At 44.2% G+C, this 15,491-nt stretch overlaps 1 long non-coding RNA gene across 2 annotated transcripts in view; it reads left to right on the forward strand.

Moving 5' to 3' along the window:
* The first annotated feature begins 821 nt into the window (after positions 1-821).
* Positions 822-15,491, forward strand: part of LOC130295356 (uncharacterized) — a 45,672-nt gene continuing 31,002 nt past the window's right edge. For both annotated transcript variants that reach the window (XR_008848797.1, XR_008848798.1), the window contains exons 1-3: positions 822-912; positions 12,930-13,019; positions 14,956-15,232. This is a non-coding gene — a long non-coding RNA (uncharacterized LOC130295356). The remainder of the gene's footprint in view (positions 913-12,929; positions 13,020-14,955; positions 15,233-15,491) is intronic.

Raw genomic sequence — 15,491 nt, forward strand, 5'->3', positions numbered from 1 at the left:
TTGTAGTTTTGCAACATCTGGAGGGTCACAGTTTGAAGACCACTGTTACAGTGGTGCCCAAACGGTAGCCCTCCAGATGTTGCCAAACTACAACTCTCAGCATGCCTAGACTGCCCAGGCATGCTGGGAGTTGTAATTCTGTAACATCTGTCCCTTCAGATTTTGCAATTTTCATGAAATTTTTGAAAATTGATGCTCTACTTTGAAGCCCTCTAATTTTTTCAAAAAGTAAAAATATGTCCATTTTATGATGCCAACATAAAGTGGACATATTGTATTTGTGAAGACAAATAAAATTTATTTGGAATATCCATTTTCCTTACAAGTAGAGAGCTTCAAAGTTAGAAAAATGCTACATTTTCAAAATTTTCATGAAAATTGGGGAATTTTCATCAAAAAAGGATGCAAGTAACGCCGAAAATTTACCACCAAAATAAAGTAGAATGTCACGAAAAAACAATCTCAGAATCAGAATATTCGGTAAAAGCGTTTTAGAGTTATTAATGCGTAAAGTGACGGTGGTCAGAATTGCCAAAAAGGGCTCAGTCCTTAAGGTGAAAAAGGGCTGCGTCCTTAAGGGGTTAAATAACATCCAGACAAACTCAGGGAAGCTACCCATATTCTTCACCACTCTGGTTAGCAGGATCTCAGGCCACCCCTGTGCCCGCATCAGAGTCTGCCGCAAGGTCGAATGGACTCGGTTGCCAGGGACACAGGTTGCATCTGCAAATTGTGTTGTAACAGAACACACGCACAAGTCAGTAGAAAACAAAAACAACTCAGTGTACCAGGAAGGGTAACATTATTTTCCTATGCATATAGGTTCCCTACGTGACGAGACTGATGCCTGCGGTGTAGCGCTCCACGGAGGATTACTTATTCTATATTAAAGTATACCAACTTCCAAGTCAGGTAAGGGTGTGCTGTGGTTTTTTACTATGGGATATTACAGCACCCAGACCTGAGTAATGGTAAGGGTATGCTGGGAGTTGTTGTTTCGCCCATCATTGCTAAAGACCTTACATGTGACTACAGCACCGATGGGATACAGAACACACAACGTTTGTAACTCACAGGTGACAACTCATCTGTAATAGTTTCTTTCCTCTTGGTTTGGTCCAGACCACAATGACTTGTTTCTCTGTAATGTTTGATGCCCGGACATCTTTAGTGTTTCATCTTTGCAGCAGATCCTTATCCTCTATACCAAAACAAGCTCATCATAGTGGGTCACACTGTTCTCCCGAAACACAACTGCTTCACACACTGCCCCACGGAATATAATACTGCCACACACTGCCCCACTGAATATAATACTGCCACACACTGCCCCACTGAATATAATACTGCCACACACTGCCCCACGGAATATAATACTGCCACACACTGCCCCACTGAATATAATACTGCCACACACTGCCCCACTGAATATAATACTGCCACACACTGCCCCACTGAATATAATACTGCCACACACTGCCCCACGGAATATAATACTGCCACACACTGCCCCACTGAATATAATACTGCCACACACTGCCCCACTGAATATAATACTGCCACACACTGCCCCACGGAATATAATACTGCCACACACTGCCCCACTGAATATAATACTGCCACACACTGCCTGTAAATTGAATATTACCACACTTTCTTCTTAGTTTATCTGAATCCCACCCCTGTACTGCCCCCTCCCCCCCCAACAGACCCCTCTGTCCCCTCCTCCAGACTCAACTGCCTCCTCCCCAGACCCCTTTGCTCTGACACAGACTCCTCTGTCCTTCCTAGACCCATTTCTTCCACCTTAACTCCTCTGTCTTCACTTTACAGACCCATCTGTCCCCCCCCTCTTAGACTGCTTTGTCCTGCTCCAGAGCGCTGTCTCCCCCAAACTCACCTGGATTCAGGATTGCGGTAGGCATGGTAGGCAATCTGCAGGCTGCAGTTACTGTCCTGACACACAGCTGTAAAAAAAAAAAAAAAAAAAAAAAAAAAAGCGGTACACACAGTTTTGGGAGGTGTGTGCTGAATACACGTCTCCCCTGCTCAGGCCCTAGCCTCTGTGCCTATACCATCACCCAGCCCTGTAGCCTGTAACAACGGCTTGTGAGATAAAAGTGTTGCTGTCATGCAGGCAGGTAGCATGGTGGGCAGTTAACCAGCCCCCTCGCATAGACTTGCATTTAGGGGGCATGGCCATGACATCACGAGCGGGGAGTGACCATAACGTCACAAGCCTCTGGCGCTGCACCAGACGCTCTAAACGAATGCCGGGTGCAGCAGGAAGATCATGGGGGTCCTCAACAGTGGGACCCCCGCTATCAGACATCTTATCCCCTATCCTTTGGGCGGATTACCCCCTTTAAATAACATCCAGATAAACTCAGAGGAGCTACCAATGTTCTTCACCACTCTGGTTAGCAGGATCTAAGGCCACCCCTGTGCCCGCATCAGAGTCTGCCGCAAGGCCGAATGGACTCGGTTGCCAGGGACGCAGGTTGCATCTGCAAAATGTGTTGTAACAGAACACACGCACAAGTCAGTAGAGAACAAAACAAAAACTCAGTGTATCAGGAAGCTTAGTATAGCGGGTGACTAGTCAGGGTTAGAAACCAGGGACATGATTTGGAAACAAAGCTCAGCCCTGGAAACTAAGCCCTGACTGTCAATCAAGCAGGGACAGGGACGGCATAGAAGCATTCCAACCGTCAGCGAATCAGGGCTACCATGTACCTTCTGTCCCTAACGGTTATCTAACAATGTCAGCAGTTTGGACCATAAATTGCAGTTAACAACTTAATACTACTTACATAATACTGAACCACTAGGGATAAAGACAATGGAATCCAATGATCAGACTGTTCCACCACTATGGCTCAAACCACTGGCAAGTACCAGTCAGAGTACAAACTACCAAAGAACATTTCTGTACCACAATCAATGTTTACGGTGTACACTTGATTTATTGTACAGTATTTGGGGTTCAACAACAACAGGGTTAGACTTTTCCCACTGGTGTGCCAGAGGATCCTTCATTGTCCAATAATAAGCCCTAATGGTTTAGCAGAAGACAACCCATGCAGAACCAATGGCATGCCTTTAAGGTATCTCTCTTAGGAACTGATTCATAAATAACCTTATTTTTTATGTCCTGTCCTGTACAATGATAAAGAACATAGTTTTATGTGCTATTAAAAGGGGATTATGACCTTGACTCTAGTTATCAATTAGATAGTACAATAGTTGGAACTATTGCTTTTAAAGGGTACCTCTCATCAAATAAACTTTTGATATATTTTAGATTAATGAATGTTGAATAACTTTCCAATAGCATGTTAATGAGAAATAGGCTTCTTTCTATTGTATTTTTCCCGATCAGTCCTGTCAGCAAGCATTTCTGACTCATGCTGGAGTCCTAAACACTCAGAGCTGCCAGCCTGCTTTGTTCACAGCCAAACAGGCTGTGAACAAAGCAGGCTGACAGCTCTGAGTGTTCTCCTTTGTGAACAAAGCAGACTGGCAGCTCGTAGTGTTTAGGACTCCAGCATGAGTCTGAAATGCTTGCTGCCAGGACTGGTAGTGAGACCCCTAGTGGTCATTTCTTCAAAGTGGAAAATTAAATAGAAAGAAGCATATTTTTTAATAACATGCAATTGTAAAGTTATTCTGCATACATTAATCTATAATATATCTAAAGTTTTTTTGATGAGAGGTACCCTTTAATAGACAACAAGGATTCTATAGTTTGTCAGTGAAACTTTGATGAATAGTATGGACAACCCCTGTCCTACCCACAAGTTTTCCTTCTGTAGACAGTCTAATCCACTGATCTGGCAGGAATTGATGATATTCTCCTACATTGTTACCACTTAGGGGAATGGGACTGATGTGTTTAGGCTGGTTGCACCAAAATAGATCTGAGAATTGCATTATGCAAATACAGTACAGCCTGCTCTGTAAAACAGATTGAAACAGGGAGAATATTTTTAGCTGAGGTACAAGATAACAACCCAGGAGCTCATTTTTACAGTATAGAAAATAATCCACTTTAGGATTCACACATCAGATTATTACAATGTTCCAAATGATTTAAAGTTAAAACTAAAATCATAGAGTAAGTATAAACAACTGAACTGTTCTCTACAATCCCACATACAGTCATGAGAAAAAGAGAGAGCACTCGTTTTCAGTTCCATAGTTTTGCATCTCAGGACATAAAAAAAGACAAAAAAACATTGGGTCCATAGAAGGTGGTTTTTATTTTATTTTAAATTAGGTAAATTAATGGAAAACGTAGAGCGATTTGCGGGAGTCTACGCTAAGCCCAAATTGAAAAAGTACATCCAGCATATATACAAAAATAAGGGGGAACTGTATAGTGTCCGGGATGTGCACTAAAATTTTACTTTTAATGTCTCAATTAAAAGATGATTATTAAAGGGTAGCTCCCACCATCCTATTTTTTTTTTCTGTTCCTGCCTATTGCCAATCTATCCCTAACCCCCTCCCTGCTTTTAATTTTTATTTTTACTATATTAAAAATGCCTTTTGTCTGCCTGGCACTGTGCTCACTACCAGGCAGACTTCTCCAGCAGGCACCACGTCACTGATGCCTGCTGGGGCCGACACTTCCGCCCTTAGTTCATCTACACAGGGTGCCTCCAGCTGTTTCACCACTACAACTCCCAGCTTGCCCTGACATCTATTGGCTGTCAGGGCATGCTGGGAGTTGTAGTAGTGAAACAGCTGGAGGCACCCTGTGTAGATAAACTATTAGTTAGTTACAGGCGGCGCTATCCCGTTCCCCCCCCCCCCCCCCCGCTACGGCACTAGCCCGTTCCCTCCCCCCCCCCGCCCTGCATACCCCGTTCCCTCATTACACTTGCAGTTACTGCAGAGTCCGGCAGCGGGCGTGCAGGGACAGCGGCGGCAACGAGGCGGCGGCGATGTGGGGGAGGAGTGGCCTCCCAGCCAGTGGCCGGGGAGCTAATGCACTCGCTCCCGCCTGTTTGATTGACAGGCAGGGAGCGAGTGCAGCCTAACTGAAAAAGGACTGATTGCCACTCCAAAATCAGTCCTTTTTCAGTGGCCGGTTTTTAAATGTAAATTAAACCTTTTTAGTGAAAAAAATTATAATAAAAGTATATTAGAGATATGTTGTAGTACATAAGTGCTACAACATATCAAAAAATAAAGTTGGTGCCAGTGCCCATTTAACTTGTGTCAAAAAAGTGATGAATATTTTATATACAACTCGGTCTATTTATGAATATGTGGGTTTACTTGGGACTCTGCAGGGCCCAACCAGTCCCAAGTAACCTATCACAGGAGGATGCTGTAATTCGCAAACCTGATGTGAAATTTAAGTACCAACACCCAACGCGTTTCTGCTCGCTTGTAACTAGCGAGCGTCCCCAGGACCTAGAGAGACTTTTTCTATCCCTAAAACAGCCTGCAATGTAAAAATATATCCGCAAGGTGTATTCCTGTGGGGAGGAAAGTCTATCCCTAGGGTCACTTAGGCATACAGAAATATAGTGCAGTCAGCGTGATGAGGATCCACCTGCAAAAAAAAGAGAGGAAGCCGATTTTGAGGAGCCGGACCTGAAAGAAATTGCCACACTATACAATGATAGTGTAAGTTTACTCACGGTTAGCCGAACTGCAAGCTGTATGCAGACGCAGTGCCCGCTGTCACCGGAAGCCGGAGATGTCCGTCCGCTCTCTCCTCGTGTGGGGAGCGATGGCGTCTGACGTCACATCCCTCAGCTGATCTGCTTAAAAACAGCGCGGCGCGCACCGCCCCCATGACGCCATCCGGGGGTGTGCGATCGCGTGTAAACAAACACACGCCGTGCTGTCAATATAAAGGTATATACTGCTAGAGAAACGGTATAAAATGCAAATGACTACTGAATGATATTAATAATAATGCACAGTTCATATCCATGATTGGTATATCTATGACCCGCCCGACCCTCCCTATTCCCTCCTCCCCCTCCCCATATTATTTCTACCCAAATTTCCGAGTAGGAGGGGGTACTTATCATTAATAATGATATCATACTATACCGCCCGTGACCTGGATGCCTGTCTCTCCTTTAATGATTATTGGTTCTCATACCAATTGCAGTCCCATATATGTATATATTCACGATCTGACTAAGTATCCTCCCACCATGGATTTTCCATAGATATCCCAATCCTGGATATGAACTGTGCATTATTATTATTAATATCATTCAGTAGTCATTTGCATTTTATACCGTTTCTCTAGCAGTATATACCTTTACAGTGGTCCCTCAAGTTACAATATTAATTGGTTCCGGGATGACCATTGTATGTTGAAATCATTGTATGTTGAGACTAGAACTCTATGGAAACCTGGTAATTGGTTCTGAAGCCCCAAAATGTCATCCAAAAATAGGAAAAAGTGAGAATTAAAGAAAAATAAGTAGATAACTAATATAGATAAAGCAAATCCTTACATATAAAAGTAATAAAGATCTGCTGGGAGCTGTAATCACTGTCTATTTCAGTGTTTCCCAACCAGGGTGCCTCCAGCTATTGCAAAACTACAACTCCCAGCATGCCCGGACAGCCAACGGCTGTCCGGGCATGCTGGGAGTTGTAGTTTTGCAACAGCTGGAGACACCCTGGTTGGGAAACAATGGTTTATGTAGAGGACAGGAGCTTCTTCAGGGTCCTATACAGTACACACAATGTCCAAAATGGAGCCGCCCTTACTTGGTGTCCAAAGGAGCAGCTAACCCTGGCACAGGTAAGGAGTAGTACAGAACTTGTAGTTCCTCCCTGTACTGTAGGGGGCGCTACCAGACAGCCAGTCAGTGCATACGCTTCAGTAATACAGGTGATTTACCAGTGAATGCCCATTCTGATTGGTCAGTTCCTCCAGTTGTGACACATTTCACAGATCTGGACTGTCCGTAGCATTGTATGTTGAGTCTGGTTTCAAGTTACAATGGTCCAGAAAATACCATTGTATGTTGAAACTATTGTATGTTGAGGCCATTGTAAGTTGAGGGATCACTGTATATTAGTTATACATCAGACGCTCCAGCTTATACCTAGCCATTTTCCGGTATGTTTCTAAAACTAAGTGATCCCTTCATTATTATCTATTATAAACGACACTATGTATACGATCACTAACATCGGCATCTGCTGGCTATCTTTGACAGCACGGCGGGTGTTTGTTTACACGCGATCGCACACACCCCCGGATGGCGTCATGGGGCCGGTGCGCGCCGCGCTGTTTTTAAGCAGATCAGCTGAGGGATGTGACGTCAGACGCCATCGCTCCCCACACGAGGAGAGAGCGGCCGGACATCTCCGGCTCCCGCTGACAGCGGGCACTGCGTCTGCATACAGCTTGCAGTTCGGCTAACCGTGAGTAAACTTACACTATCATTGTATAGTGTGGCAATTTCTTTCAGGTCCGTCTCCTCAAAATCGGCTTCCTCTCTTTTTTTGCAGGTGGATCCTCATCACGCTGACTGCACTATATTTCTGTATGCCTAAGTGACCCTAGGGATAGACTTTCCTCCCCACAGGAATACACCTTGCGGATATATTTTTATATTGCAGGCTGTTTTAGGGATAGAAAAAGTCTCTCTAGGTCCTGGGTCACTACAACTAGATTACCTATTATGCTCCCGATGTCATTTTGCAACTATAAGACATTTTAATATTGTGCATATTTAGAAAAAATATTTTTCTCTTAGCAGGATATTGATGTGTATACCCCCTGAGGACGCAAGCGAGCAGAAACGCGTTGGGTGTTGGTACTTTAATTTCACATCAGGTTTGCGAATTACAGCATCCTCCTGTGATAGGTTACTTGGGATTGACTAGGCCCTGCAGAGCCCCAAGTAAACCCACATGTTCATAAATAGACCGAGTTGTATATAAAATATTCATCACTTTTTTGACACACGTTAATAATCATCTTTTAATTTAGACATTAAAAGTTAAATTTTAGTGCACATCCCGGACACTATACAGTTCCCCCTTATTTTTTAAATTAGGTAAACACACAATAAATTACAATTTGCCATTATTATAATTTTAATTTTTTTTTAGCAAAAACTCAAGTACTGCTAATCTTTTGACCTTGATAAATTGATCATCAGCAAGTGTGACCACAACTCTTAAAGGGAATGTGTCACAAAATTATATATATATATATATATATATATATATATTTTTTTTTTTTTTTTTTTTGTTAGAGGTTAAATACATTTGTTTACATGTTTGAAATATTTTTGGAAATCTTTAAAAAAAACATTCTTATGTCAGAAAATATGAAAAATAATGATTAAAGTTTTCTTATACAACTACAATTCCCAGCATGTCATGTCCTTCAGCTGTCAGTACATGTTGGGAGTTGTAGTTTTGCCACAGCTAGAGGCACATTGGTGGGGAAACGGTTACCTAACTCAGTGTTTCCTCACCAATGTGCCTCCAGCTGTTGCAAAACTACAACTCCCAGCTTGCACGTTCTGTCAGTGCATGCTGGGAGTTGTAGTTTTGCAAAACATCTGGAGTTCTGCAGCATGGTATGGTCTCAGCATGCAAGTGAAGCAGATGCTCGGCATCTGTTATCCCCTTTGCCAGGCATAGGCAATCTTCGGCACTGCCGATGTTTTGGACTACATCTCCCATGATGCTTCGGAAGCATTTTAGCTCTAAAAGCATCATGGGAGATGTAGTTCAAAACATCTGCAGCGCCAAGGGTTGCTTACACTTGCCCTTTGCCCTGTGTCTGCTATAAAGCCTCTCTCACTGTGTCGTGCAGTGACGCAGTAGAGAGATGTTTTAGACATGGCAGTCCCTCTTTATAAGCAAAATAATAAATAAAAATGCAGTACACTTTGCAACGCACACATATGTACATATATACATTCATATATTAGAACAAATATTTTCATTAAAAATGATGACACGTTCCCTTTAAACCACTTTATTTTTGCAAAAACGCCACTAGGCACACAGCACTGGGCACTCAATGGTTAATTGCCTGACCTAACAATTTTGTTATGGAGGGGAGGGGGGTTGGAGTCCTGGTCAGCAGTGGGAGAGGTCAGATAAATGACAGGACAAGTACAGGACTTCTGGCAGGGTTAGGGTGTGTTCACACTACGGATAATGAATGGAATCTCCGCTCGCAGAATTCCGCGAGCGGAGATTCCATTCTGGCGGCCACCGCCGCAATACGGCGGTAGGACCACGCGGCAATGCGCTGTCACCATTGACGGCTATGCAGTGTTCGCGCAAAGAATGAACATGTAGAGTTGCCCATAGTAACCAATCAGATCCCTTCTTTCATTTTTCAGAGACCTTTTCAAAAATGAAAGTAGTGATCTGATTGGTTGCTATGGGCAACTCAGCAACTTTTCCTCTGGACAGGTTTTTGATAAATCTCCCCTGGTCTGTATACACTCCTCCTGACTGTGGAACTTGTACAGTGGTCCCTCAACACACGATGGTAATCCGTTCCAAATGGACCATCGTTTGTTGAAACCATCGTATGTTGAGGGATCCGTGCAATGTAAAGTATAGGACAGTGGTCTACAACCTGCGGACCTCCAGATGTTGCAAAACTACAACACCCAGCATGCCCGGACAGCCAACGGCTGTCCGGGCATACTGGGAGTTGTAGTTTTGCAACATCTGGAGGTCCGCAGGTTGAAGATCACTGGTATTGGAAGTTGTACTCACCTGTCCCCGCCGCTCCGGACCGTCACCGCTCGTCACCGCTGCCCTGGATGTCGCCTTCCATCGCTGTCGCCGCGTCACCCGAGGTGTCCCCGACGCTCCGGCAAGGCCTCTGCTTCCCCGGCATAATCGCTCTCTGTCGCCGCCATCACGTCGTTACGCACGCTGCTCCTATTGGATGACGGGACGGCGTGCGCAGCGACGTGATGACGACGATAAAGAGCGCCAACGATGCAGGGGATCCTGAAGAGGACGCGCCGGAGCCCCGAGGACGGGTAAGTGATCGTCAGCGGACCACACGGGGCACCGTAAACGGCTATCCGGTGGCAGCTGAAGCAGTCTGCGCTGCCGGATAGCCGTTTATGCGATGGCCCCGACATACAAAAGCATCGTATGTTGATGCTGCCTTCAACATGCGATGTCCTCTGAGAGGGCCATCGTAGGTCGGGGCCATCGTAGGTCGGGGGGTCACTGTATATAGTGGGTTTCTAGAGCCTGGGGGTCAGCAAGGACTGTCTGCGAGGGCTCCCTGTGATAGGGAGGGGGCCTAATGCTGAAACTTCAGTGATATTTATGCTCAAATGTTTATAGAGATCGGGCAGAAGATGGAGCGGCATCACGTTGTGCAGACTACATGTCCCACACAGCACAACACAATGCTGCCCCAGTACCTGGCAGTGAAGGTGCAAATCGGAGAGCTGGCATATGAGGAAGTGGCTGCCCTCATAGATTAGAAGAATTGAAAGCTCGTCATGCTACAGGGGTGGGTCCTCTGGGCTCCACTAACATGGCGCTGGGCACCCTCTACTTCTCCAGAGTGTAAGTGACCTGCCAAGCTGAGAATCATGCGCATTGCAATACAGTTCCTGTATACATTTTCAATTTGAAAACCGTACGGAACTGTATTGAAAACCGTATGCATTGACTCTCCATTAAAAACCATATGCCAACAGATGCATCCGGTTGTGTCCGTTTTGCATCCCGTACGGTTATGTCAGTTTTTTTTCCCGTACCCGAAACCGTAGCCTACCACGGTTTTTGGTCCGGTTGAAAAACCGTATTGAAACGTATACGTTTTCTTTAACATGGGAGTCAATGGGAACCGTACAGAATCGTATGTGCGTACGGTTACATCCGGTTTGCACCATACGGTTTTTGACTTTGCACAGTTTTTTTTCTTGGAATTTCAATAAAACAAGTGAAACTTTATTCATAATGGAATGAAAAGTTTTTAGTATGTACATGCACGTTAATATGTTATTACAAATATAATAAAAACAAATAAAAACGGACACATTCCCTTTAAAGCAGACGTTTTGGCAGTGTGCTGGTCTGGAGCATTTAGGTGTTAGTTAAAGGGGTACTCCGCTGCTCAGCATTTGGAACAAACTGTGTCGGGAGCGTCGGGAGCTCATGATGCCATAGCCCGCCCCCTCATGATGTCACGCCCCCCCTCAATGCAAAACTATGGGAGGGGGCGTGACATCCGTCACGCCCCCTCCCATAGACTTGCATTGAGGGGGCGAGGCGTGACTTCACGAAGGGGCGGGCTTATGACGTCACGAGCTCCAGGCGCTGGCTCCAGCGTTCGGAACAGTTTGTTCGAAATGCTGAGCAGCGGAGTACCCCTTTAAAGGGGTATTCTGGTGTGATATGAACTTTAAACTATTTTTGCTGTTATGCAGAGTAATGTTACTTTCTTATATACATGTTTTCGGGGTCTCAGCTGGATCACCGACTTTTTTATGTTTTTCAGGTCACTCAGGTTAAGCCTTCCATTGTGGTCTGTATGTCGCTCAGCTCATTGAGGTTTTTGAGCAATGGCTGATACAGAAAACCTTACTTTAAAGGAGTACTCAGGTGGAAAACTTTTTTTTTTTTTTTTAAATCAACTGGTGCCAGAAAGTTAAACAGATTTGTAAATTACTTCTGTTAAAAAAATATTAATCTTTCCAGTACCTATTAGCTGCTGAATACTACATAGAAAATTCATTTCTTTTTGAAACACAGAGCTCTCTGCTGACATCACGAGCACAGTGCTCTCTGCTGACCTCTCTGTCCATTTTAGGAACTGTCCAGAGCAGCATATGTTTGCTATGGGGATTTTCTCCTACTCCGGACAGTTCTTAAAATGGACAGAGATGTCAGCAGAGAGCACTGTGGTCATGATGTCAGCAGAGAGCTCTGTGTTCCAAAAAGAAAAGAATTTCCGCTGTAGTATTCAGAAGCTAATAAGTACTGGAAGGATTAAAAAAAATGTAATAGAAGTAATTTACAAATCTGTTTAACTTTCTGGCACCAGTTGATTTAAAAAAAAAAAAAGTTTTCCATGGGAGTAAGGTTGTAAGTACCTAATTTTAAGACCTGATGTCCTAAGACGTAAACCATAGCACATTCTCTTTCTCATGACTGTATATGTAATGATTTCTGGTCCTTGCACTACATAGCACTTGCCCATAACCACCCCTAATAACCTTTTTACAACAAATTATCATTATTGCCCCCAATAGTAATCAATATTACTACTTTTTGGTTCAAAATCAAATTGTACTTCACAAGTAAAAGTATTACAAATTGTAGAAACACAATTGTGAACAAACTATTTTAGAAGTCAAGTAGAGTAAATATAGAGTAAATATATACATTGTTTGACATCTCTATTTATCTAAGGGGAAAAAAAAAACATTTTAGGCATAAAGATCATGAAGGCAGATACCAGGGGGCAAAAGGGAAGGAAAGAGAAATGGAGACAAAGGAGAGTGGTTGGATTCTACATGTAAGACTGGGGAAGGGTCCCAGAAAGCCAAATCTGGAATGCAGTGGCCATACACCTTCAAAAGCTGTCTGCCAAACATTTGTTTAGCTGACAACTATCTCTCTTGATTCCCGATCTCCACATGCACATGAATGTGACGCACAGCCGGACATTCTTATGTTTTCTTATGAGAGGCGGGGTAATCCACTGCCAGACAAAGTGTATGTGAAACTAAAGGGAGGTGAAGTAACAGAGTAGTCAGTGGCATAGCTAGGGTAGGCATCACCCTGAGTGTTAGAGAATGGTATCAACCCACTCTCCCCCCCCCCACCCCCTTCCTGCAAGTACTTATCTTTCCCATACAACACCTAGGGAGCTGTCTGAGGAAACTGCGGCTGTGTTAAAGGTTAACATTATTTTCCTATGCATTTAGGTTCCCTACGTGACGAGACTGATGCCTGCGGTGTAGCGCTCCACGGAGGATTACTTATTCTATATTAAAGTATACCAACTTCCAAGTCAGGTAAGGGTGTGCTGTGGTTTTTTACTATGGGATATTACAGCACCCAGACCTGAGTAATGGTAAGGGTATGCTGGGAGTTGTTGTTTCGCCCATCATTGCTAAAGACCTTACCTTGTATTAGAAGAGAACTACTTCTTATATGAGAATGCCTTTTACTTACAGAGGCAAGGGTCAGCTATGGGGGGGGGGGGGGGTGAATGTGGCCCCCCATACGCTAATGCCTATATGGCTTACTTTGAGGAAGTCCACATATATCCTCACCAACTTTTCCAGTGTTACATCAGAACCTGGAGAAGGTTCATAGATGACATTTTCTGTGTATGGGAGTGGCCACATTCCCAGCTCATACTATTCATGGAACACCTAAACAATGTCAGACCAGAACTTAAAGGGTACCTCTCATCAAAAAATGTTTTGATATATTATAGATTAATGTATGCAGAATAACTTTACAATTGCATGTTATTAAAAAATATGCTTCTTTCTATTTAATTTTCCACTTTGAAGGAATGACCACTAGGGGTCTCCCTACCAGTCCTGGCAGCAAGCATTTCAGACTCATTCTGGAGTCCTAAACACTACGAGCTGCCAGTCTACTTTGTTCACAAAGGAGAACACTCAGAGCTGCCAGCCTGCTTTGTTCACAGCCTGTTTGGCTGTGAACAAAGCAGGCTGGCAGCTCTAAGTGTTTAGGACTCCAGCATGAGTCAGAAATGCTTGCTGACAGGACTGATCAGGAAAAATACAATAGAAAGAAGCATATTTTTCATTAACATGCTATTGGAAAGTTATTCAACATTCATTAATCTAAAATATATCAAAAGTTTATTTGATGAGAGGTACCCTTTAAATTCACATTGGTGAGTGACAAGAACCAGGTGAATTTCATGGACACAATGGTGCAAAGGATAGGAGATAAGATGTCTGAGCGCGGGGGTCCTGCCGCTGGGGAGCCCCGAGATCTCGGCTGCGGAACCCCAGACATCCGGTGCACCGAGCGAACTTCGCTCTGTGCTGGATGACTGGCAATGTGGGGTGGAGGCTCGTAACATCAAGGCTGCGCCCCGCTCTTGACGTCACGGTCATACCCCCTCAATACAAGTCTATGGGAGGGGACGTGACGGCCCTCACGCCCCCTTGCATAGACTAGCATTGATGAGGCATGGCCGTGACGTCAAAGCAGGGTGAAGCCATGATGTCATGAGCCTCCGGCGCTGCACCCGACGCTTAAATGAATGCCTGGTGCAGCAGGGAGATCGCAGGGGTCCCCAGTGGTGGGATCCCCGCGATCAGACATCTTATCCCCTTTACCAAGCATAGGCAACCTTCGGCACTGCAGCTGTTCTGGACTACATCTCCCATGATGCTTTGTCAGCATTTTGGCTGTAAGAGCATAATGGGAAATGCAGTCCAAAACATCTGCAGTGCCGAAGGTTGCCCATGCCTGCCCTATACTTTGGATAGGGGAAAAGATGTCTAGGCATGGAGTACCCCTCTAATGTCATCTCTTTTTGTTGACATCACTTTTAGAAGCTGACCTGCGAGCCACTGTTGCTTACATTGGTATTATTCTGTTTTTTAATTCTTATTTTTTATTTCTGGTTTTGAAAATGCTTAATAATGAATAATATTAATAAAAAAATAAAGATTAATGACTGGATACGAGGGACCCAAATCCAGGTTTACTTACAAACATTTATTCTGGACATGGAAATAAACATTAGAAACTGGATTGTTTTGTGGTGGCCCAGTATGGGAGTTGTTACCCCGTACCCTTGCTGCCATGTCGGGCAGCCTCCCTGCAGTGTCCCCTGGGCCTACCCTGCATCTGTTCTACTGTAATTGTATATTATCCCTTATGTTATGTATATAAGAATGTTGTATCTTTAGGACAGGTTAACATGTGATCATCAGTTGTCATGTGATTGTTACCCAGGAGGAATCAGTGACCAGATGACCTAAGGGTGACCAATGGGACCCCACCAGAGTCTTCCCCATAAAAGCCCTGGGAGGAGCCTCTTCTCTCTCTTAGTTCCTGAGTCTTTGCTGAAATGCAGTCGAGCCTAAGAGTCTGGAGTCATAGGAGCCTCAAGTCAAGTCTGCAGCCACAAGCTACAAGTCTACAAGTAAGATAAAGTCACAGCTTAAATGGAGAAAGGACGTCCAAGGGATGAATGGCTTTGAACAGCGCTGACCACGAACAGAAGCATGAGGTAAAAACAGCAGGTTTATTTGGATTTCCCACAATGCAACGCGTTTCACTGCACCTGGGTGGCTTCATCAGGCATGACAAGTACAGGTAGGGGGGAGCTTATATATCGAATGAAATTAACCATTTCATGACATTTTGCACTATTCATACTATAAAGCTATTTGTGCTCTAGGGAGTGCAGAGGCCGCTAGTAGATCAGTATTCACATTCGCAGCAGCGGCACTCCCGCAACACACTTGCTTTCATATCACAAATAGACA

This window comes from Hyla sarda, chromosome 11, assembly GCF_029499605.1.
Source record: "Hyla sarda isolate aHylSar1 chromosome 11, aHylSar1.hap1, whole genome shotgun sequence".
In the NCBI taxonomy this organism is placed as follows: Eukaryota; Metazoa; Chordata; class Amphibia; order Anura; family Hylidae; genus Hyla; species Hyla sarda.